Consider the following 25,292-nt stretch of genomic DNA (forward strand, 5'->3'; position numbering starts at 1 on the left):
GGGATACAGGGCCCGTAGAGATGTGGGAGTGCTCTTTTATAGGCCGTGGAGGGGAGGCTGAATGGTGCAGGTTAGAGGTGAATGGATGGCTTCAAGACACCAGACTGTTGCTGTGTGTTTCAGAAAACAGCTGAATGAGACGGAGCAAATGCAATGTGTTTCACATTCAAACTGCATTCATGTCAGCAGGCGGGGTTGGGATGGTGGGGGTGGGGGGGGGTCCTTTAGAAAGAAACACTGGCAGCAATGTAAGGTGGTATCTAAATTACAACCTAAAAGGGTTCTTCGACTTTCCTCATAGGAGAACCTCTTGAAGAACCCTTATTGAGAGTTCTACATGGAACCCAAAAGGGTTCTACCTGAAACCGAAAAGGGTTCTACTTGGAACCAAAAAGGGTTTTCTTATAAACCCTTTTGGAACCCTTTTTTTTAAGAGTGTACAAAACACACACATACACACTTGTTTGACTACAGAGGTAGCAAAACTGTACTTCAAATCTATGATACTCCCCCACTTAACATACTGTTTGGCTAGTTGGGCCCAAGCTTGCTGTACAACAGTAAGACCTATTCAGTCTGTCTACAAACAGGCTCTCAAAGTGCTTGATAGGAAGCCCAATAGCCATCATCACTGTCACATCCTTAGAAAGCATGAGCTCCTGAGTTGGGAAAATCTTGTGCAATACACCGATGCATGTCTTGTATTCAAGATCCTAAATGGCTTGGCTCCCCCTCCACTCAGTATTTTTGTTAAACAGAAAACCCAAACATATGGCAGCAGATCCACAAGGTCTGCCATGAGAGGTGACTGTGTAGTTCCCCTAAGGAAAAGCACCTTTAGTAAATCCGCTTTTTCTGTGTGAGCTTCCCATGTCTGGAATACACTGCCATCAGACACACATAACTGCACCACATATCACACTTTCACAAAATGCTTGAAGACATGGCTAAAGGTCAATCAGATTTGTGAACATGGTCCCTAGCTGTGTGTTGCCGCTTTCCATGTCTGTTGTCTGTAACTTGTGAGGTGTGGAAACACTTTGTTGCTTTTATGAATTTTGTCTTGCTGCTTTTTGTTCTATGTTGCTCTGTCTGTATGCTACGTCTTGCTTGTCCTATGTTGCTATGTCTGTATGCTATGTCTTGTTCTATGTTGTTATTGTCTATATTGTAATTGTTTTTAATAACCTGCCCAGGGACTGCGGTTGAAAATTAGCCGGCTGGCTAAAACCGGCACTTTTACTGAAACGTTGATTAATGTGCACTGTCCCTGTAAAAATAAACTCAAACTCAAACTCAAACACACAGACGCACATACACACACACACAGACGCACATACACACACGCTCTCGTTTGCAGCCTCCCTCCCTCGCAGTGGCTTGTGTGCCCAGCAGATGCCTGGAAGCGCAGAGGCGTGACAACAATGCGGATTAGTGGCAAATTGCTGAACTCTTCACTCCTGTCCCTTTGAGCTGGGCCTGGCTCCCTCGGAGAAACGCTACGGTTCCAGACATCAGACAAACTGCAGCAGAAAACAAGGGGTCAATGGGACAGTCGATAGGACACCCGTCGCGGCTCTATATTTTGCCAGTTTGTCCAAAGTATCCTTCCTGAATATCATCGACTCAGATCAATGACTGTGAAGGGAGAAAAATGACTTCAGAATAGTGTGGTGAACTTCTCAACCACCCTCCCAGTGGTTCCCTAATGTCAAACACCCTCCCAGTGGTTCCTTAATGGTACCGTAAGTGTAGCGGAAGATAAAGCCAATTTCTGGGATGAAGGGAGTGATCACGGGGAAGCTCCATTGATTAACAATCCACAATTGTTGGAAAATCCATCGGAATGCCTTTTTGTCGGAAACTATCAATAAAATTAGATTATCAATTGTGTCGAGGGATGAGCGTTTAGGGATTTACGGGTGTTGGCGGTACTTCTCCGGCACATAGGGAGGCCAACCTCGAGTCATTTCCCAATTTACGCTACAAATCATCTCTCGTCATAATCTCTCGTCATTGATCTTCATTTAGCTCATCCTGTCTCCGTCGCCAGAGTGGAGCTACCTCTATACAGCAACATTTATCTTACCCGGCAACATCTCGAAGCTGAGGATTGTGACGGTTGAAACAGGTCATCGAAACCGAATATATATGATTTAAATGTCACAGTGATATTCACCTGCACCTATTGGTGTTTATGGCTTCTGATGGACAGAAACAGAACTGTGCTCTGTGTGAGCTATCCACTATGCAAAGGAGGTAGTTAGGAAAGTTAGCAAAGGAGGTTAGCTCTTAGTTAGGCCTACTATTTTGCTTTCAACCGGAGGGATCAAGGAAAATCAAACCTGTCTTACAAAAAACACCATTATTAAAAGGCGCAATATGCAGAAATCGCTCCGCCATTGCCTGGTTGCTAAAATTCTAAAAATGGTTTGCCTAATTTCAGTTTATGACTAAATCAAGCAATGCTGGTTTTCTGTTCTACCTCATAATTAATTGCACCCATCTGGTGTCCCAGGCCTAAATCTGTTCCTGTTTAGAGGGGAACAATGAAAAAAAGGCAGTGGAAGTGGCTTCCAGGTCCAGAGTTGAGTTTGAGGTGTGTGAAGAATCATTGTACAATCTAAACCGCTGTGAAAAATATTTTAAATAACCAACAATATTGTGTTTGAAGCTGGTGTACAAAACTGAAAGTAAAAATTATTTGCTAGCGTTTGCAGAGGCAGCAGCTATTCTTCCTGGGGTCCACAAAAAAACACAAAACATGACAAGTAACAAAACACCGATACACTGATAGACAAGGACAGTCACACAAATTTCAAATACGGCGATATACAAACAATACAACAACAACAACAAAAAATTATAATAATACAAACTATACAATAAAACAAATAATGTGTGTGTTAGAGTGTGTCTGTGTATGCATGTGTTTGTGTCCCGTCACAGTCCCCGCCGTTCCATGAGATGTTGTTTAATCCTTTTTTTAAAGGTAATTTTGCTGTTTCCTTGAGTAATTGGAAATGGAAGGGAGTTCCATGCGATCATGGCTCTGTATAATACTGTGAGTTATCGTAAATTTGTTTTGGACTTGGGGACAGTGAAGAGAACCCTGGTGGCATGTCTTGTGGGGTATGTATGGGTGTCTGGGCGTAATGTTATTTGATTATGCAGACAATCTATAATGACTCACATTTCTATGTGAATTTGGTCAGGTCGCACACAAAGCTGCATATTGCGCCTTTAAGTCAAATGTATCCATTGAAAATGTATGCATGTACACTATTGGACTATTGGTAAACATCCTTATAGACAGACATCAGTGGCGGTCGGTGACGTTTAAGATGAGGGAGGGCAATTTTTATTTTTATTTTTTCTATATTGGGAGACTCATTCATATTCCATTCACCCAGCTCAATGTAACAGCGATGCGTTTAGGCTACTACAAAATACTCTAATTTTCCCTATAAACATCATGAGGTTGCTACAACCTAGTCTATGAATGAAAGTTTACAACATGGTGCACACAGGTCGAGAGAAAAATGTGAGCAATCAAGGTGACAGACAGTGACAACATTCAATACCGCCTAGCACACTCTTGCCTGCATCTAGCTGATCTAGGGTGTAATCATTAGTCCAACAGTTGTAAACAAGAGTTTATTTTGGACAAATTCAGGTATGTTTATCCCCGTTTTGTTCAGTTTGCTTCCGTTTCAGAAACATTTTTTCAACAGACTCAGCGGAATGAATACACCCCTGATCACACACAAACACAGTTTAGCAGCCCCATACAAACAGCATGATAATTTTGCTTGTTGTAGAATTCCTTCTCGCATTTACACGCTCTCCTCCTCTCACCTTTTCCCTCCGCTTGTGGACTTCAGTGCACAACACATCAGTTATCTGTGACCAGGTGAAAAAACCTTTCCAAGCCAAACCTTCATATCATAACCGCTACACACAGCCTACATCGTTGTCACCATATTAGCTAACGCCATAGCTAGTCAACATAGCTACTAGAACTAACGCGTTAGTAAACCCACTAGAGTGTACAGTCAGCAAGCAGTTTAGCAGTTACACCGGTGGGCCCCAGTGGCAATAAATTAATCAAACCAAAAGCTTACCTTGACTTGGAAGAGTTCCCAGCTAGCTAACATAGCATAGTTTGAGCCGGGTGTTTGAGTAGGCTAAACTAGCTAGCTGCAAGTGAAAGTGAAAAAAAATACAATGAAATCTCTCTCTCTCACTTCTTCTTTATTTTTAAATAAATACATTTGTTCAAAACTGTTCAACTATTCTCTCTCTCTCTCTTTGAGTCAACTACTCACCACATGTTAAGCACTGCAGTGCTAGATAGCTGTAGCTTATGCTTTCAGTACTAGATTCATTCTCTGATCCTTAGATTGGGTGGACAACATGTCAGTTCATGCTGCAAGAGCTCTGATAGGTTGGAGGACGTTCTCCAGAAGTTGTCATAATTACTGTGTAAGTCTATGGAAGTGGGTGAGAACCATGAGCCTCCTTGGTTTTGTATTGAAGTCATTGTACCCAGAGGAGAACGGAAACTAGCTGTCCTCCGGCTACATCATGGCTACATCATGCTACCCTACATATTTTTTTTATATTTTTTATGAAATTCACTGAGGAGGATGGTCCTCCCCTTCCTCCTCTGAGGAGCCTCCACTGATGGCCATAGTCGAGTATTCCGTCAATGCCTGTCTAGTGCCTGACCTAAACACGGATGATTCACTTTTTTCTCCAATCTGTGGTCTACATCTTTATGTCAGCAGTGGATGAAGAGATACAAATGATGTAAGCAGACAGCGCAGCGATGCTCTAGTCTCGCTATCCCGCTCCAATTCATTAGTCAGAGGAGGATGACAGCACTGCAGTCAAGCTGTTCTGGAGAAGGCAGTCCGGGTGCACTGAGTCACGTCAATGGCTGCATCCTAAATGGAAGCCTGTGGGCCCTGGTCAAAAGGAGTGCACTAAAGGGGAATAGGGTGCAATTTGAGACACAGTCGTTCTAGGTTGAAAGTGGGAGTCCATCACACTCCGGCAGAGAGAAGTTTGCTCCAGCCCGCAGGATTTAAAAAAAATATCCTTTCACGCAGTGAGGGAGGGGTGTGGTTGGTAGGTGAAGCATGTTGACTGAATTAATGACACACACACACACACACACACACGCCAGTGGAGGCTGCTGAAGGGAGGACAGCTCATAATAATGTCTGGAACGGAGCGAATGGAATGGCATCAAACACATGGAAACCATGTGTTTGATGTATTTGACACCATTCCATTCCACTGATTCCGCTCCAGCCATTCCCACGAGCCCGTCATCCCCAATTAAGATGCCACCAACCTCCTGTGACACACACACTAAATAAGGAAGGCTTCTCAAGTGACCTTTGGGAAAATACAGTAGAGCCAACGGTGATATGCAGACTTTCATACAGATCTTATTTATCCATTCAGTAAGCCATAGAGACAGACACAGACAGACAGACAGACAGTGGGGAGAATGGGGGAGGGGAGCTTCTATTAAAGTGGCACTCCAGTCTCCTTTTCACCTCTAACACCTCTAGGCACATCTCAATAGGTGGTCCAGGTAAGTCATTACATGGCACAAGTGGGGGAGTGGGCCTTTCCTCTATTGTTCTCTATTGCCCCTCTATTGCTCCTCTATTGCTCCTCTAGTTGTTCCTCTATTGCACCTCTATTCCTCCTCTATTGCTCCTCTATTGCTCCTCTATTGCTCCTCTATTGCTCCTCTATTGCTCCTCTATTGTTCCTCTATTGCTCCTCTATTGCTCCTCTATTGCTCCTCTATTGTTCCTCTATTGTTCCTCTATTGTTAATCTATTTGCCTCTATTCCACTTCTATTGTTCCTCTATTGTTCCTCTATTGTTCCTCTATTCCTCTTCTATTGCTCCTCTATTGCTCCTCTATTGCTCCTCTATTGCTCCTCTATTGCTCCTCTATTGCTCCTCTATTGTTCCTCTATTGCTCCTCTATTGCTCCTCTATTGTTCCTCTATTGTTCCTCTATTGTTCCTCTATTGTTAATCTATTTTCCTCTATTCCACTTCTATTGTTCCTCTATTGTTCCTCTATTGTTCCTCTATTCCTCTTCTATTGTGTCAGGTCGTGTTGTAGGTGTGGTGTAGGAATCAAACGCAGGAAGCAGACTGAATTCCAAAAAGCTGTATTCCTGCCTAAACACAGGCAACAGGACAAAATAAGCCTGACAGCAAAATACGCACGAAGGCGAAAAGACAATGCGCACAAACAGGTGCGTCAGGATGAAATAAGTGCACACACAAGTGCAACGAACGCTCCAGCAAACAGTGGAGAAAATAACGCTCAACCGAGCAATACACAGACTGACGGTAACAATCACACACAACACAAGACAAACACAACGAGAAACTTATAGGACACTAATTACTACAAAACAGAAACAGGTGTAGAAACCAACAGACAAAAGCAAACGAACATGAAACATCAATCGGTGGCAGCTAGAATTCCGGAGACGACGAACGCCGAAGCCTGCCCGAACAAGGGAGAGAGGCAGCCTCGGCCGAAACCGTGACAGTACCCCCCCCTTGACGCGCGGCTCCAGACGCGCGCCGACTCCGGCCTTGGGGACGACCCGGAGGCCGCGGCGCAGGGCGCGTCGGATACCCCCGATGGAATTCCGTCAGGAGCGACGGGTCCAAGATGTCTCTCCTCGGCACCCAGCACCGCTCCTCCGGACCGTACCCCTCCCACTCCACTAGATACTGAAGACCCCCTCTCCGACGTCTAGAATCCAAGATGGATCTCACGGTGTACGCCGGTACCCCCTCGATGTCCAACGGGGGCGGGGGGGTCTCCAAGATCTCATGTTCTTGGAGTGGGCCTGCTACCACCGGCCTGAGAAGGGACACATGGAACGAGGGGTTAATACACTTATACTCAACTGGTAACTGTAATCTATAACATACCTCGTTCAACCTTCTCAGGACTTTAAATGGCCCTACAAACCGCCGACCCAGCTTCCGACAGGGCAGGCGGAGGGGCAGGTTTCTGGCAGAGAGCCAGACTCGATCTCCAGGTGCGTACACTGGCCCCTCACTGCGGTGTAGGTCGGCGCTCGTCTTCTGTCGACGTATGGCACGCTGCAGATGGACGTGTGCAGCGTCCCACGTCTCCTCCGAGCGCCGCACCCACTCATCCACAGCGGGGGCCTCGATCTGGCTCTCATGCCATGGTGCCAGAACCGGCTGGTACCCCAAAACACACTGAAAAGGGGTTAGTTGGGTGGAGGAGTGGCGGAGAGAGTTCTGTGCCATCTCGGCCCAGGGCACATATCTCGCCCACTCCTCCGGCCGATCCCGGCAGTACGTTCTGAGAAACCTACCCACATCCTGGTTAACGCGTTCCACCTGCCCATTACTCTCCGGGTGGTAACCCGAGGTGAGGCTCACCGAGACCCCCAACCGCTCCATAAAAGCTCTCCAGACTCTGGAGGTGAATTGGGGACCTCGGTCAGCCACAATGTCCTCGGGCACCCCGTAGTGCCGGAACACATGGGTGAATATAGCTTCGGCGGTCTGCAGGGCAGTAGGAAGACCCGGCATGGGGAGCAAACGACAGGCCTTAGAGAACCGGTCCACAACGACCAGGATGGTAGTATTCCCTTGAGAGAGGGGAAGGTCAGTTATAAAATCCACCGAGAGGTGGGACCATGGTCGTTGTGGAACGGGCAGGGGCAGTAACTTACCCCTAGGCAGATGTCTAGGCGCCTTACACTGGGCGCACACCGAGCAGGAGGAAACATAAACCCTCACATCCCTGGCCAACGTGGGCCACCAATATTTGGCACTAAGACAGTGCACTGTCCGGCCGATACCCGGGTGTCCAGAGGAGGGTGACGTGTGAGCCCAATAGATCAATCGATCCCGACACTCGAGCGGAACATACTTCCGACCCTCCGGGCATTGTGGTGGACTAGGGTCGGTGCGTAATGCCCGCTCGAGCTCAGAATCGAGCTCCCACACCACCGGTGCCACTAGACACGACTCCGGCAGTATGGGAGTGGGCTCCACGAACCTCTCCTCCCCGTCATACAGCCGAGACAGCGCATCTGCCTTCCCGTTTTGTGACCCAGGGATGTAGGTGATCTTAAAAGAGAAACGGGTCAAAAACATACTCCATCTAGCCTGCCGAGGGTTCAGCCTCCTCGCTGCCCGGAATGTACTCCAGGTTACGGTGGTCCGTCAAAATGAGGAAAGGGTGTTGAGCCCCCTCAAGCCAGTGCCTCCACACCTTAAGGGCCTGTACCACAGCTAACAGCTCCCTGTCCCCTATGTCATAATTTCGCTCCGCCGGGCTGAGCTTCTTGGAATAGAAGGCACAGGGGCGGAGTTTAGGTGGCGCGCCTGACCGTTGTGAAAGCACGGCGCCAATACCGGCCTCAGACGCGTCCACCTCTACCTGAAATGGTAAAGAGGGATCCGGATGCGCCAGCACCGGAGCCGAGGTAAACAGGTCCTTCAGCCTCCCAAACGCCCTGTCCGCCTCGACTGACCACTGCAGACGCACCGGACCCCCCTTCAAGAGAGACGTGATGGGAGCTGCCACTTGCCCAAAACCCCGGATAAACCTCCGGTAGTAATTCGCAAACCCCAAAAACTGCTGCACCTCTTTCACAGTGGTTGGTGTTTGCCAATTACGCACGGCCGACGCTCGGTCTACCTCCATCTTCACCCCTGACGCTGACAACTGATACCCCAAAAAGGAGATAGACTCCTGGAAAAACAGACACTTCTCTGCCTTCACATACAGGTCGTGCTCCACCAGCCTCCGCAACACTCTGCGCACCAGGGCCACATGCTCGACACGGGTAGGTGAGTACACGAGAATGTCATCTATGTACACAACGACTCCCTGTCCCTGCATGTCCCTGAAGATCTCATCCACAAATGATTGGAAGACCGACGGAGCATTCATCAACCCATATGGCATGACTAGATACTCGTAATGGCCCGAGGTGGTACTAAAGGCTGTTTTCCATTCATCATCCTTCTTGATGCGCACCAAGTTGTACGCGCTCCTGAGATCTAATTTCGTGAAGAAACGCGCCCCATGCAACGACTCAGTCATGGTCGCAATCAGCGGGAGTGGATAACTATACTTCACCGTAATCTGATTGAGACCACGGTAATCGATGCACGGACGCAAACCACCATCCTTCTTCTTCACGAAAAAGAAACTCGAGGACGCGGGGGAAGTGGACGGCCGTATGTATCCTTGTCTCAGCGATTCGTCTATGTAAATCTCCATAGCTTTCTTCTCCTCCTGAGACAGAGGATACACATGACTCCGTGGGAGCGCAGCTCCTGCCTGAAGGTTTATCGCACAATCCCCCTGCCTATGGGGTGGCAACCGCGTCGCCCTCGCCTTACTAAACGCGATAGCCAAATCCCCATACTCAGGTGGAATGTGCAATGCGGGCACCTGGTTTGGACTCTCCACCGAGGTAGCCCCTACGGAAACGCCCAAACATCTACCCACACACTGAGCAGACCACTCCATCAGAGCCCTCTCCTGCCACGAAATCACTGGGTTATGGGTACTCAACCAGGGCATGCCCAGCACCACCGGATACGCAGGAGAGTCAATCAGGAACAGCTGAATCATCTCCTGATGATCCCCCTGCGCACACATCCTAAGTGGCGCCGTGACCTCCCTGATCAAGCCCGTACCCAACGGACGACTATCTAGGGCGTGAACGGGAAAAGGAACATCAACAGGAATGAGGGGAATCCCTAACGCTAAACAAAACTTTTTATCAATAAAATTCCCAGCTGCGCCTGAATCTACCAGCGCCTTATGCTGGGCATGAGGTGCTACCTGTGGAAAACATACAGGCATACAGAAATGGGCAACAGAGAGCTCTGGGTGAGTGGGGCGCCTACTCACCTGGAAGGAATCCCCAGTGCGGGACCTGTCGTCATCTCCCCTAGGAGGCCATCCCCAGCACCTAGCCGCGGTGTGTCCTCCCCGACCACAGTTGGTGCAGTGGATGGACCCCCTAGTCTGCCGACTCCTCCTATCTCTAGCGCCAGCGCCCCCGAGCTCCATAGGACACGGCTCGGATGCGCTGGAGGATGGAATGGACGGACCCCCCTCAGGACGTCCGCGGGTAGCCAATAGGTTATCTAACCTGATTGACATGTCGACCAGCTGGTCGAAAGTGAGACTGGTGTCCCGACAGGCCAGCTCCCGACGGACGTCCTCTCTGAGGCTACATCGGTATAGATCGATGAGGGCCCGCTCATTCCACCCTGCATCTGCCGCTAGAGTACGGAATTCGAGTGCGAATTCCTGGGCACTCCTCCTCCCCTGCCTGAGGAAGACCAGACGCTCCCCCGCCGCTTTCCCCTCCGGGGGATGGTCGAACACCGCCCTAAAGCGGCGGGAGAACTCGGTGTATGTAATAGTCGTGGCGTCGATCTTCCTCCACTCCGCGTTGGCCCACTCCAACGCTTTACCGGCCAGGCAGGAGATCAGGGCGGACACGCTCTCATGCCCTGAAGGTGCCGGATGTACTGTGGCCAGGTACAGCTCTACCTGGAGCAGGAATCCCTGACACCCAGCTGCGGTCCCGTCGTAGGACCTCGGGAGAGATAGTCGGACTCCGCGAGGTTCCGGCGCTGGACTGGGTGGGCTGGCCGATGGTGCTGGCAGGGCGGCTGGCGGTGGAGGCGGACCCCAGCCTCGGAGGGTGGTCATCACCTCCTGCAGGGCGGCCCCCATCTGCAGGAGCTGCTCTTGCTGTTCCCGAACCTGGGTTTCCAGTCTTGAATGTGCTGCTTCGGCTCCTGCTGATTCCATACTGTAAGGTGTGTGATTCTGTCAGGTCGTGTTGTAGGTGTGGTGTAGGAATCAAACGCAGGAAGCAGACTGAATTCCAAAAAGCTGTATTCCTGCCTAAACACAGGCAACAGGACAAAATAAGCCTGACAGCAAAATACGCACGAAGGCGAAAAGACAATGCGCACAAACAGGTGCGTCAGGATGAAATAAGTGCACACACAAGTGCAACGAACGCTCCAGCAAACAGTGGAGAAAATAACGCTCAACCGAGCAATACACAGACTGACGGTAACAATCACACACAACACAAGACAAACACAACGAGAAACTTATAGGACACTAATTACTACAAAACAGAAACAGGTGTAGAAACCAACAGACAAAAGCAAACGAACATGAAACATCAATCGGTGGCAGCTAGAATTCCGGAGACGACGAACGCCGAAGCCTGCCCGAACAAGGGAGAGAGGCAGCCTCGGCCGAAACCGTGACATATTGTTCCTCTATTGTTCCTCAAGCAAGTTTGCAGTTGTGTCTAAAAAACACTATTTTGCTGAAAACAAATTTTTTACCCCTTTAGTGTGAGTACTTTACTGCATTTATACTTGGGATATTGCTTTTCAACAGTAAAAGTTCAAAAATCGTTGAAGGACGTCTTTAAAAGTGAATATTCAATATGCACCACCTTGCAAGGCCAGTATTTCTTTGGTCTCTCTCTCCCTCTGTCTATCCCCCCCCCCCCCCCCCCCCCCCCCCGCTCTCTCTCTTTCCCACATGATGATGAGTTATTTTACAGCAGCTTGGCACAGCATGGAGCATTTAGCTCCCCAGATGGTCCTCCTGGTGATTCACTTTGCGGCCTTGTCAGTTGCTGGGCAGCACTGAGGGCTATAGTAACATCACACACTTTTCAGTCCAGTCTCCAATAAATGAGGCACTTTTATGCGTGTACATTTTGACAAGCATGTTTCTGGGCTATCTGATCTCTGGGCTATCATCCTATACTGTCTGGATAATCTCTTAACAAGTTTAATGACAGTCTGGATTTAAAGTACTACAAACCTCAGTCCTACACAGAAAATAAACTGTAATAATACTAGCAAGGGCCTATAGCAGGGATAGGCCACCCTGTTCCTGGAGTGCGGCAGCTACTGCAGGATTTTGTTACAACTAGGCACCACACCTGACCAACTGAGCTAATTGATCAGTTCAGTGATTGCCTAAATTCAACATGCCTGGTCTTTCATGTCGGTTAAATCAAAAATATGAATGATCTGTGGCCCTCTAGGACCAGGGTTGTCTACCTCTGGTCTATAGACAGCTGCAAGCCAGAAGAGCACACGGCATGGCTCTCTTGCTAGCCTCGACTAACTCTTTAGGCTATGTCCCTAGCTTGGGCTAGCATGCTACAGCGATAGACATGCTGCTCTCCCAGCCAAGCTAACATGCTATCCTGTTTGCCAAAGCTAACTCTTAATAAATACTCCATTAATGTTGGCTAACACGACTTATCATGCTGCTTTAACAGCTACGCTAATACAATGTTGTCCTAGCAGCTAGCTAGCCTGTGCTAACAGTCCTCTATGTTAGCTAGAGTGGGGCTGACAGGCCTCTGATAGCCAGGCTAACATGCCGTTTCCTGAATCAGTGTGAGTTTGGCAGGCTCTGCCCTTTGCAGTGTGGGCCAGTGGGGGTGCGAGCATAGGCATTGGCCTGGTATCAACGTCCTGCGATCCAGCGATAGGACGGCTGGGAGCCAGGAGATGACAGCATCTCATTGCTGGGACCCATAAATCTTCCCTGTACTCTGGATTTGTGCAGGCATGTTTGAGAATACACCATTGTCTTTAACGTGCACAACTTGGCCACAGCTGTTCAACTCATAACACCAAGTTTAACCCATGCAGGCCAAAGTAAGAGTCGAGCCTGCAAAGTTGGAGTGAAGTCAGACGTGCCAACTACAGAGGGTTTGACAATGGACATTTTGTACACACAAATCAGCCATTTCCAAATTACGCACAGCCTACAGAGGTCTCTTAACGGCTATTGGAAATGCGGTTAAATACTTCAGAACGGCAATAGTTAAAACCTGTATGATTTCTTTGAATTTGAGCCTTGCATGCAAAGTGTTTCAGGCCTTTGCACCACCCTGCATGTTTTTACGATTAGCACATCCTCCGTTTCCATGACAAAGCAGTAAACTGTGGCTTCCCTGGATATTCCACCTGTTGTTAACCTGACTCCACACTGCACATTAACATATTCCACAGAGAATAGATATAGATTCATTAAAACTCTAGACTAGCCTATGTAGCCTATATTATAAGTCATATTAATCTATGTTATTAGTCATATTAGCCTGTTATTAGTCATATTAGCCTATATTATAAATCATATTAATCTATGTTATTAGTCATATTAATCTATGTTATTAGTCATATTAGCCTATGTTATTAGTCATATTAGCCTATGGTATTAGTCATATTAGCCTATATTAAAAGTCATATTAATCTATGTTATTAGTCATATTAGCCTATGTTATTAGTCATATTAGCCTATGGTATTAGTCATATTAGCCTATGTTATTAGTCATATTAGCCTATATTAAAAGTCATATTAATCTATGTTATTAGTCATATTAGCCTATGTTATTAGTCATATTAGCCTATGTTATTAGTCATATTAGCCTATGTTTTTAGTCATATTAGCCTATGGTATTAGTCATATTAGCCTATGTTATTAGTCATATTAGCCTGTTTTTAGTCATATTAGCCTATGTTATTATTCATATTAGCCTATGTTATTAGTCATATTAGCCTGTTATTAGTCATATTAGCCTATGTTATTAGTCATATTAGCCTATGTTATTAGTCATATTAGCCTATGTTATTAGTCATATTAGCCTATGTTATTAGTCATATTAGCCTATGTTATTAGTCATATTAGCCTGTTTTTAGTCATATTAGCCTATGTTATTATTCATATTAGCCTATGTTATTAGTCATATTAGCCTGTTATTAGTCATATTAGCCTATGTTATTAGTCATATTAGCCTATGTTATTAGTCATATTAGCCTATGTTATTAGTCATATTAGCCTATGTTATTAGTCATATTAGCCTATGGTATTAGTCATATTAGCCTATGTTATTAGTCATATTAGCCTGTTTTTAGTCATATTAGCCTATGTTATTATTCATATTAGCCTATGTTATTAGTCATATTAGCCTGTTATTAGTCATATTAGCCTATGTTATTAGTCATATTAGCCTATGTTATTAGTCATATTAGCCTATATTATTAGTCATATTAGCCTATGTTATTAGTCATATTAGCCTATGTTATTAGTCATATTAGCCTATGTTATTAGTCATATTAGCCTATATTAGAAGTCATATTAATCTATGTTATTAGTCATATTAGCCTATGTTATTAGTCATATTAGCCTATGTTTTTAGGCATATTAGCCTATGGTATTAGTCATATTAGCCTATGTTATTAGTCATATTAGCCTATGTTATTAGTCATATTAGCCTGTTTTTAGTCATATTAGCCTATGTTATTAGTCATATTAGCCTATGTTATTAGTCATATTAGCCTGTTATTAGTCATATTAGCCTATGTTATTAGTCATATTAGCCTATGTTATTAGTCATATTAGCCTATGTTATTAGTCATATTAGCCTGTTTTTAGTCATATTAGCCTATGTTATTATTCATATTAGCCTATGTTATTAGTCATATTAGCCTGTTATTAGTCATATTAGCCTATGTTATTAGTCATATTAGCCTATGTTATTAGTCATATTAGCCTATATTATTAGTCATATTAGCCTATGTTATTAGTCATATTAGCCTATGTTATTAGTCATATTAGCCTATGTTATTAGTCATATTAGCCTATATTAGAAGTCATATTAATCTATGTTATTAGTCATATTAGCCTATGTTATTAGTCATATTAGCCTATGTTTTTAGGCATATTAGCCTATGGTATTAGTCATATTAGCCTATGTTATTAGTCATATTAGCCTATGTTATTAGTCATATTAGCCTGTTTTTAGTCATATTAGCCTATGTTATTAGTCATATTAGCCTATGTTATTAGTCATATTAGCCTGTTATTAGTCATATTAGCCTATGTTATTAGTCATATTAGCCTATGTTATTAGTCATATTAGCCTATGTTATTAGTCATATTAGCCTATGTTATTAGTCATATTATCCTATGTTATTAGTCATATTAGCCTATATTATTAGTCATATTTGCCTATGTTATTAGTCATATTAGCCTATGTTATTAGTCATATTAGCCTGTTTTTAGTCATATTAGCCTATGTTATTAGTCATATTAGCCTATGTTATTAGTCATATTAGCCTATGTTATTAGTCATATTAGCCTGTTTTTGTCATATTAGCCTATGTTATTAGTCATATTAGCCTGTTTTTGTCATATTAGCCTATGTTATTAGTCATATTAGCCTATATTATTAGTCATATTAGCCTGTTATTAGTCATATTAGCCTATGTTATTAGTCATATTAGCCTATGTTATTAGTCAAATTAGCCTATATTATAAATCATATTAATCTATGTTATTAGTCATATTAGCCTATATTATTTGTCATATTAGCCTATATTATTTAACATAATGTAATCAGTGCTACCTGTAGCCTACGCAGAAACACAGAGAAGACATACAATAACTTTGTTGTCAGGTAGAGGGGATGCCAGTTTTGTGTTTCCATTTACAGGGTAGGACCTCAGCTAGATGAATGCGTCTCGTTAGATTGCCTTTGACTTTACTGCCTTGTAGTAATCAGTGCAAAATGTGTACCAAATGTTCTCAGTTGATCCTACGACTGGTTTCATTGTTTCCTAACGAGAACATTTCTTTCTCTCAGAAGCAAAATAAGTACAGTGCTGTCGACTGAAGCCTCTCTTTGTCTCGCGATGGGGTCGCCATGTCGAGAGCCGCATACCCGGGCACAGACAGCATCCATTGAAACTGGCAGGTGGTAGTGAGGCTAGCAGGGGGGGGGAGTGAGGAAGGGTTGTTGGTAGAGCCCCCCCCCCTCCAGTGGCTGCGAGCCTCTGCCCGCCCTCCCCTTGCGCTCTGGGCGGCTGTCTAGAACAGATTACGCCAAGCCAGTGCCAGCCCCTCTCTCCCAGTGTTCCTGATCAACAGAGCACTCTTTGTGTTGAAATGACAAACCACAAAGTCGAGCCAACATCTGCAGGATGAAGTGGGGTAATAAAGGCTAGGGGGAGGGGCTAGACACCAGTGGGAAAAAAAATCATTTCAGATTCAGCCGGTTGTAGTGGATGTGATAATATACTGTATACTCAAATGATCTGTTATGCATTGTCATACAAAACTATAATTTAAAAAAGTCTGGGAAAAAGGGTATTTAAGCAAAAACATGAATGCACAGTAATTCTTCTGTTACCTGTCCTTACACTATGACAACAATATTTACCAATATGACAAACGTTGAAGTTAAATCTGACAGCTGAGACTTAATGTACTGTAACTTTGGGCCTTGACATCTAGAGCAATGCTATAAAATCTGGCTCTAAATGCAGATATATTTTGAGGCAAGCTGCTGGTTGTATAGTTCTACACAAGGCTACAATCTAGATGTGACAGAGTGAATATTTCGTCCGCACTGGGGTGTCAATACCTGTCCCGTGGAGCTCAGTTGGTAGTGCATGGCATTTGCAACACCAGAGTTGTGGGTTCGATTCCCACGGGGGACCAGCATGAAGAAAAAAATGTATGCACTCACTAACTGTAAGTCGCTCTGGATAAGAGCGTCTGCTAAATGACTACACAGAGACCTTTCCAGGACGATTTAGATTTGAGCAAAATACACATTTGAAGAATTGGTCATTATGTGTGCTTTTCCAACAGGGGGAGATGTCTGCGCTGCTAAGCATGTTGTATACTCCACAATTTGTGATATGATACTGAAAAGATACTGAAACAGGTGGAGATGAGCAAAGATGCATTACATTTAGCATCTTAACACACAATTGGGCAACGTTCCTCTGCCCAGGCTTTCCTGACGCACGCCAGATCTTACAACGCCTGGACAGGTATTTTAAGTATCAGCGAACCACATCATATGTTATAGCAATCTGGTCCTCGACGGCACAGTCGATGACGTGGCACGCAACCATTGGTTGAAGCATGCAACGTCTGAGCAGGGGACTGCGACCATAATCAGCTGGTGCCATAATGCGGCTTTTTTAGCCCTCTCTTCTTGGTGCCAATCAATCAATGTGCAGTCTGATTGGCTAGTCAAGTAAACGGGCACGCGTTCAGTACAAAAAAAAACGTAATGCAATGTTCAATGAAACAGAAACGGTGCTGTTCTGAACGACCAGTTGAAAATCAGGGAGGGGTTGTGGGGTTGAAAACGCACCACTGCCCTTTAAATACGTCACTCGTTGCTTCAAGCGACACCCCGCCACACCCACCAAACGGAGCAAACGTACCTCAGTCTTGAGGGAAACGTGTTGTTCAGTACAAGCCGTTACGCAACATGGCAAATGTTCAATCGAATTGAACGCACCTCTGATGACTAATCCTCTTCCTGATTGATCCACTTCCAACCATTGCGCAGTCTGATTGGCTAGTCAATAATCACACGATTGATCCACTTACGGTTTTGAGGCAGTCTGTAATTACATGGCTTGATTGAAACGTATTAATGGCTTGTTGTCTAAAGTACAGCGTGCCAATATAATTATGTTTAATTGAATTTAGACCCCTTTTGTATACAATCATAAGGTATACAATTCATGATATCTAGGTAGGAGTTGTACATTTAATTTGACAATGTCTTCACATTATGGTTTATCAGGTCATGGCTCATCCTCACTCAATTGCTTATCGGAATGTATGTATAAATTCATTAGTAAATAAAAGAGGGAATGATAAATACATTTCATGTAAGTACAACAATAAATGAGCCAGAGAAACTTCAGCTGTTTTACATCGGGGGCATCAGCCATGTGGGAACAATAAAATGTAATTACTAAACATTCTTTGTTTTATAAGCAGTGGTGCACATATGTTAGTTATCCATGTGTTTCATTGCAGTGCATTATTAAACTTTTAAATCTAATTGGCTGTTTCTTAACTTTCGTAACTTTTTTCCACTAATTGGTCTTACAACACATTTTGACTGCACCTATCCGGTGTATGTGACAACACATTTTATTTATTTTCACCTATCACATCTTTTCACATCAGATCTTTTTCAGAGCTGATTGGTCAAAAGACCAATTAGTGGAAAAAAGATCAGAATTGGAATGGCTGTCTAAACACTGCCTTTGAGTCCAATTCGGTTTCATTAGAGCGCCTTAGCTTTTGCGAAATGCTTGAACCGAGGCAGGCGTTAAAATGGAGGCTGTTATGAGCTCTTGCTGTTCCTTTGGAGAGGAACACAGGGGTGGAATTCCTGGAACAAGGTAAATTAGAGCTATGATTTAGGTTCCTCAGCTAGACATGCTCCAACGAATGTCCAGTAGTGGAACAACAATATACAGGCCTACCTTGAGATCAGAATTGAACACTTCCATAGATGATGCCTCCCCATAAGAACATGTCTCCCCCAATAAGCTTCTAAATAGCTGGTAAAAGGTTAAATGACTATACTATACTGAGTGAAAGATATGTTTAACTATGGTGTTAGCCTCCTTCCTTATGGTGTTAGCCTCCTTCCTTATGGTGTTAGCCTCCTTCCTTATTGTGTTAGCCTCCTTCCTTATGGTGTTAGCCTCCTTCCTTATGGTGTTAGCCTCCTTCGTTATGGTGTTAGCCCCCTTCCTTATGGTGTTAGCCTCCTTCCTTATGGTGTTAGCCTCCTTCCTTATGGTGTTAGCCTCCTTCCTTATGGTGTTAGCCTCCTTCCTTATGGTGTTAGCCTCCTTCCTTTTGGTGTTAGCCTCCTTCCTTATGGTGTTAGCCCCCTTCCTTTAGCAATACATGCCAATTATGATCACACACTTCCATTTTTCATTGACTGTAGTAGTCAGTCAAATGCATTCTACCCTGGCCTGTGTACACAACATGCACACTACATACCAGGCGACCACACATACTCTTCATGACTAATAAATAGTATGTCGGTATGCACTTCCAACGTCATCGTCTGATGGAGTACAGGGCGTGGGTCTCCGAGACCATGACCTCATAATGGAAGTCAACCCGCCCAGTGGAAATGGAACCTAAGGCTCAGGGAGGGAGGGGATTAAAGAGTGTGACACTCTGATTCATGATCACATGATTAATATCACCACGAGACAAGGGGAGCGTTGGTGGAGCAGAAATGAAGTGATGTCTCAGTGAAGTCTGAACATTTCTCAGGAATGACACCATTCGGCACATGTAAAACGAGTAAAAAAACACAGCCCTGGAATAACCTCAATCCCTTGCAGCCTTGCCGTCGGTGAGTAATCGTCATTCAATACTTTAAAAAACTTTTTTAGGTTAAATGAGGCTACTTCCATTCATATATAACCTCGTTAGAATAATTGAGGGCATTGTCAGTGAAGGATAAACTCTGCTCTTCTGTATCATTGAGAAACACTCTCCCTTCTCTCACCGTCATTTATTAGCAGTACGCCATATAGATTAACAAAACTGTCGCTAAAACCAGATCTGGATTCTTCCATACTGAAAACATGACTATATAAATAAACAATTGGAAGTATTAAATGTCAAGGTTGATGCTAGAACAACTGTTTTTTATATCCCAATGAGAAGTTTATTGTGAGGTTCTGAGTGCTGAAGGTCGTGTGATGCTTCTCTCCTGAAGTTCTCTATGAAATAAGTTTTTACTTTTGGTCTTGGCAGGAAACATTCACAGCAGGGCAAACGCTGGCGGTAAGGTCTGGCCTTGAAATGGTGGGTTGGTTAACTCTTTGATCATAATCACATATTCACCTAGGGCAGAGAAAAAAAAGCAATTAAAATGTGAATATTTAGTAACATTGTACTCCCATCTCACAAAGGTTGAGGAAATAAGTGCTAGTGGTTTGTTAGCAATTGGTGAAACTGTATATAAATCTAATCTGATATATATATATATTTTTTTGTTGTCATTTAGCAGATACTCTTATCCAGAGCGACTTACAGGAGCAATTAGGGTTAAGTACCTTGCTCAAGGACACATCGACATATTTTTCACCTAGTCGGCTCGGGGATTAGAACCAGCAACCTTTCGGTTACTGGCACAACGCTCTTAACCACTAAGCTACCTGCCGCCCCTGCTGATATCTGACATTTAGTTCATGTATTAACTTAATTGTTTCACATTGTACATCATATCCACTGGCATTGATATTTGACATGGACCATTGTTGTGGGGCTGGAGGATGGCAATCAAGAAGCCAGAGACATATGGGCCTTGGTCAAAAGTAGTGCACTACATATCAAAAGTAGTGCGCTACATATCAAAAGTAGTGCGCTACATATCAAAAGTAGTGCGCTACATATCAAAAGTAGTGCGCTACAAATCAAAAGTAGTGCGCTACATATCAAAAGTAGTGCGCTACAAATCAAAAGTAGTGCACTACAAATCAAAAGTAGTGCGCTACAAATCAAAAGTAGTGCACTACAAATCAAAAGTAGTGCGCTACAAATCAAAAGTAGTGCGCTACAAATCAAAAGTAGTGCGCTACATATCAAAAGTAGTGCGCTACATATCAAAAGTAGTGCGCTACAAATCAAAAGTAGTGCGCTACAAATCAAAAGTAGTGCGCTACATATCAAAAGTAGTGCGCTACAAATCAAAAGTAGTGCGCTACATATCAAAAGTAGTGCGCTACATATCAAAAGTAGTGCGCTACAAATCAAAAGTAGTGCGCTACATATCAAAAGTAGTGCGCTACATATCAAAAGTAGTGCGCTACATATCAAAAGTAGTGCGCTACATAGGGAACAGGGTTCCATTTGGGACACAACCACAGACATATCAGGCTTACGTGGATACATAGGGCAAGAATTCTGACTAGTGTAGGTACTGTAAAACGTTACAAAATGGTTCAATCACCCCAGAGTAATTATCCATTGAGGTAGTCCAAATCCGAGTTCTTGGGTCGTTCCACCAATTCGGTGCCTTTTGAGAAATGTTCAACTTCATAAAAAAAAGTTTTCCCATCTCAAGAGGTTAAATAAAACAGTGACTATAGTACAGTAAGTCCCTATTAAGTGCCAAATAAAGTAACAGGGTTGACGATTTACATTCAATCAGCCATTAACCTGCTTGTTACAGCACAGCAGGCCCTTGGATGTACACAGAGAGCAAACATTAATAATACGCATGTCAATCTCTCCTGGCTCAAAGTGGAGGAGAGATCGACTGCTCGTGTTTGTGAGAGGTGTTGACATCAATCAATCAATCAATCAATTTTATTTTATATAGCCCTTCTTACATCAGCTAATATCTCGAAGTGCTGTACAGAAACCCAGCCTAAAACCCCAAACAGCTAGTAATGCAGGTGTAGAAGCACGGTGGCTAGGAAAAACTCCCTAGAAAGGCGAAAACCTAGGAAGAAACCTAGAGAGGAACCAGGCTATGAGGGGTGGCCAGTCCTCTTCTGGCTGTGCCGGGTGGAGATTATAACAGAACCATGCCAAGATGTTCAAAAATGTTCATAAGTGACAAGCATGGTCAAATAATAATCAGGAATAAATCTCAGTTGGCTTTTCATAGCCGATCATTAAGAGTTGAAAACAGCAGGTCTGGGACAGGTAGGGGTTCCATAACCGCAGGCAGAACAGTTGAAACTGGAATAGCAGCAAGGCCAGGCGGACTGGGGACAGCAAGGAGTCACCACGGCCGGTAGTCCCGACGTATGGTCCTAGGGCTCAGGTCTCTCAGTTGGCTTTTCATAGCCGATCATTAAAGAGTTGAAAACAGCAGGTCTGGGACAGGTAGGGGTTTCGTAGCCGCAGGCAGAACAGTTGAAACTGGAATAGCAGCAGGGCCAGGCGGACTGGGGACAGCAAGGTGTCATCATGCCCGGTAGTCCTGACGTATGGTCCTAGGGCTCAGGTTCTCAGAGAGAAAGAGAGAACGAGAGAATTAGAGAGAGCATACTTAAATTCACACAGGACACTGGATAAGACAGGAGAAGTACTCCAGGTATAACCAACTAACCCCAGCCCCCCGACACATAAACTACTGCAGCATAAATACTGGAGGCTGAGACAGGAGCGGTCCGGAGACACTGTGGCCCCATCCGAAGAAACCCCCGGACAGGGCCAAACAGGAAGGATATAACCCCACCCACTCCGCCAAAGCACAGCCCCCGCACCACTAGAGGGATATCCCCAACCACCAACTTACAATCCTGAGACAAGGCCGAGTATAGCCCACAGAGGTCTCCACCACAGCACAAACCAAGGGGGGGGCGCCAACCCAGACAGGAAGATCATGTCAGTAACTCAACCCACTCAAGTGACGCACCCCTCCCAGGGACGGCATGAAAGAGCACCAGCAAGCCAGTGACTCAGCCCCTGCAACAGGGTTAGAGACAGCAAGGGCTGTTCGTTGCTCCAGCCTTTCCGTTCACCTTCACACTCCTGGGCCAGACTACACTCAATCATATGACCTACTGAAGAGATAAGTCTTCAGTAAAGACTTAAAGGTTGAGACCGAGTCTGCGTCTCTCACATGGGTAGGCAGACTGTTCCATAAAAATGGAGATCTATAGGAGAAAGCCCTGCCTCCCGCTGTTTGCTTAGAAATTCTAGGGACAATTAGGAGGCCTGCGTCTTGTGACCGTAGCGTACGTATTGGTATGTACGGCAGGACCAACTCGGAAAGATAGGTAGGAGCAAGCCCATGTAACGCTTTATAGGTTAACAGTAAAACCTTGAAATCAGCCCTTGCCTTAACAGGAAGCCAGTGTAGGGAAGCTAGCACTGGAGTAATATGATCAAATTTCTTGGTTCTAGTCAGGATTCTAGCAGCCGTATTTAGCACTAACTGAAGTTTATTTAGTGCTTTATCCGGGTAGCCGGAAAATAGAGCATTGCAGTAGTCTAACCTAGAAGTAACAAATGCATGGATTAATTTTTCTGCATCATTTTTGGACAGAAAATTTCTGATTTTTGCAATGTTACGTAGATGGAAAAAAGCTGTCCTTGAAACAGTCTTGATATGTTCGTCAAAAGAGAGATCAGGGTCAAGAGTAACGCCGAGGTCCTTCACAGTTTTATTTGAGACGACTTTACAACCATCAAGATGAATTGTCAGATTTAACAGAAGATCTCTTTGTTTCTTGGGACCTAGAACAAGCATCTCTGTTTTGTCCGAGTTTAAAAGTAAAAAGTTTTCAGCCATCCACTTCCTTATGTCTGAAACACAGGCTTCTAGCGAGGGCAATTTTGGGGCTTCACCATGTTTCATTGAAATGTACAGCTGTGTGTCATCCGCATAGCAGTGAAAGTTAACATTATGTTTTCGAATAACATCCCCAAGAGGTAAAATATATAGTGAAAACAATAGTGGTCCTAAAACGGAACCTTGAGGAACACCGAAATGTACAGTTGATTTGTCGGAGGACAGACCATTCACAGAGACAAACTGATATCTTTCCGACAGGTAGGATCTAAACCAGGCCAGAACTTGTCCGTGTAGACCAATTTGGGTTTCCAGTCTCTCCAAAAGAATGTGGTGATCGATGGTGTCAAAGGCAGCACTAAGGTCTAGTAGCACGAGGACAGATGCAGAGCCTCGGTCTGACACCATTAAAAGGTAATTTACCACCTTCACAAGTGCAGTCTCAGTGCTATGATGGGGTCTAAAACCAGACTGAAGCATTTCGTATACATTGTTTGTCTTCAGAAAGGCAGTGAGTTGCTGCGCAACAGCTTTTTCTAAAATTTTTGAGAGGAATGGAAGATTCGATATAGGCCGATAGTTTTTTATATTTTCCGGGTCAAGGTTTGGCTTTTTCAAGAGAGGCTTTATCACTGCCACTTTTAGTGAGTTTGGTACACATCCGGTGGATAGAGAGCTGTTTATTATGTTCAACATAGGAGGGCCAAGCACAGGAAGCAGCTCCTTCAGCAGTTTAGTAGGAATAGGATCCAGTATGCAGCTTGAAGGTTTAGAGGCCATGATTATTTTCATCATTGTGTCAAGAGATATAGTACTAAAACACTTAAGTGTCTCTCCCGATCCCAGGCCCTCGCAGAGCTGTGCAGATCCAGGACAGCTAAGCCCTGGAGGAATACGCAGATTCAAAGAGGAGTCCGTAATTTGCTTTCTAATGGTCATGATCTTTTCCTCAAAGAAGTTCATGAATTTATCACTGCTGAAGTGAAAGCCATCCTCTCTTGGGGAATGCTGCTTTTTAGTTAGCTTTGCAACAGTATCAAAAAGAAATTTTGGATTGTTCTTATTTTCCTCAATTAAGTTGGAAAAGTAGGATGATCGAGCAGCAGTGAGGGCTCTTCGGTACTGCACGGTACTATCTTTCCAAGCTAGTCGGAAGACTTCCAGTTTGGTGTGGCGCCATTTCCGTTCCAATTTCCTGGAAGCTTGCTTCAAAGCTCGGGTATTTTCTGTATACCAGGGAGCTAGTTTCTTATGACAAATGTTTTTCGTTTTTAGGGGTGCAACTGCATCTAGGGTATTGCGCAAGGTTAAATTGAGTTCCTCAGTTAAGTGGTTAACTGATTTTTGTCCTCTGACGTCCTTGGGTAGGCAGAAGGAGTCTGGAAGGGCATCAATGAATTTTTGTGTTGTTTGAGAATTTATAGCATGACTTTTGATGCTCCTTGGTTGGGGTCTGAGCAGATTATTTGTTGCGATTGCAAATGTAATAAAATGGTGGTCCGATAGTCCAGGATTTTGTGGAAAAACATTAAGATCTACAACATTTATTCCATGGGACAAAACTAGGTCCAGAGTATGACTGTGGCAGTGAGTAGGTCCAGAGACATGTTGGACAAAACCCACTGAGTCGATAATGGCTCCGAAATACTTTTGGAGTGGGTCTGTGGACTTCTCCATGTGAATATTAAAATCACCAAAAATTAGAATATGATCTGCTATGACTACAAGGTCTGATAGGAATTCAGGAAACTCAGAGAGGAACGCTGTATATGGCCCAGGAGGCCTGTAAACAGTAGCTATAAAAAGTGATTGAGTAGGCTGCATAGATTTCATGACTAGAAGCTCAAAAGATGAAAACGCCATTTTTTTTTTTTTGTAAATTGAAATTTGCTATCGTAAATGTTAGCAACACCTCCGCCTTTGCGGGATGCACGGGGAATATGGTCACTAGTGTAACCAGGAGGTGAGGCCTCATTTAACACAGCAAATTCATCAGGCTTAAGCCATGTTTCAGTCAGGCCAATCACATCAAGATTATGATCAGTGATTAGTTCATTGACTATGACTG

This window comes from Coregonus lavaretus, assembly GCF_964263955.1.
Source record: "Coregonus lavaretus genome assembly, chromosome: 20".
Taxonomy (NCBI): Eukaryota; Metazoa; Chordata; class Actinopteri; order Salmoniformes; family Salmonidae; genus Coregonus; species Coregonus lavaretus.